Genomic DNA, 1,542 nt, shown 5'->3' on the forward strand with positions numbered 1-1,542 from the left:
AGGCTGGCCTCGAACTCCCAGAGATCCGCCTGCCTCTGCCTTCTGAGTGCTGGGATTAAAGGCGTGCGCCATCACCACCTGGCTGGACAACTTCTCAAACAAAAAATTTACTAACTTTTGGTGTTGTTTTTTGAGACAGTGTTTCTTTGTGTTACAGGGTAACAGTCCTAACTGTCCCAGAACTAGTACTTGTACATTAGACTGGCCTTGAATTCACAAGAGATCCGCCTGCCTCTGCCTCCTGAGTGCTGGGATTAAAGGCGCGCACCTTCTTTTTATTTTGTCATGTTTTGTTTTGAGGTGTTTTTTGTTTGTTTGTTTGTTTGTTTGTTTGGGATTGTTTGTTTGTTTTTCGAGACAGGGTTTCTCTGTGGCTTTGGAGCTGTCCTGGAACTAGCTCTTGTAGATTATGCTGGCCTCAAACTCACAAAGATCCACCAGCCCGGCTTGTTTCTGATTTTTTGAGACAGGGTTTTGAAGAAATTAATTTAGGGTTGGTGGGAACCAGGAACTTCTACCCTTCCCAAGAACAGATAGGGCTTTCAGATATGGTCAGAGGATATCCTGTGGTTTTTCCAAGAAAAGGAAACCACCCCACACACACTAGGAAATGAGCTCATGGAATGTCCCCAAACCCTGTCTCTTTGTGTCCTCGGCTAGACCAATCATTGTTATCCAAATATGCTTATGATAATTCTATGATTTTGCTCTATATAAACCCTGAATGCTAGCTTTTTGGGGGCTCTCAACTTCGCGGAGACAGTCGGGAGCCCGTTTGCGCAGATGCTCAATTAAACCTCTTGCTGTTGCATCTCTTGGACTGGTCGTTGAGTCGCCGGGCTAGCCCACCCGAGTAATTAAACCCCAAACTTAGGGTCTAACAGTTTCTTTGTTTAGGTTGGCTGTCGTGGAGCTAGCTCTGTAGACTAGGTTGGCCTCGAACTTACATAGATCCACTTGCTTCTGCCTCCCAAGTTGCTGTGATTAAAGGAATGTGCCACTATTACCTGGCTCTTAAGTTTTGAAGTATCATATATACCTCTATCTGGTCTGGAAACCACTGTGTCGACAGGCTGCTGATGTTGCTGACCTGACTTCCCAAGTATTGGAAAGACAGGCATGTGCTACTAGACCTGCCAACAGCATTCTGTTCCTAAAAACAGAATGTGTGCAGGTGAATGTGATACAAGAGAAGAGTTTGATGTTTCTGTGGTTATTCCTGCCAGGTTTCCAGTAGAGTTGCTCTGTATCACCAGCAGTTCAAATTATAACCAGTAAAAAATACAAAGAACATTTTGTACCATTATTAAAATGTTTTTCAGAAACAATCATGCTGTGTAGCTCAGGTTGGCCTGAAATTTGTTTCAACTTCTGAAATTCACCTTGCTACATGAAAATGAATTTTAACCTAGGTTCCACTGAAAAGGTCTTTAGTCTTGTGGAATATTACTTTAAGATGTGTTGCATTTGTTTATGCTATGGAACATTTGTTTAATGATGCAGAGATGTGTTGCATTCTTTTATTTATTTATTTATTTATTT

The sequence above is a fragment of the Microtus ochrogaster genome, chromosome 16 (assembly GCF_000317375.1).
Source record: "Microtus ochrogaster isolate Prairie Vole_2 chromosome 16, MicOch1.0, whole genome shotgun sequence".
Classification (NCBI taxonomy): domain Eukaryota; kingdom Metazoa; phylum Chordata; class Mammalia; order Rodentia; family Cricetidae; genus Microtus; species Microtus ochrogaster.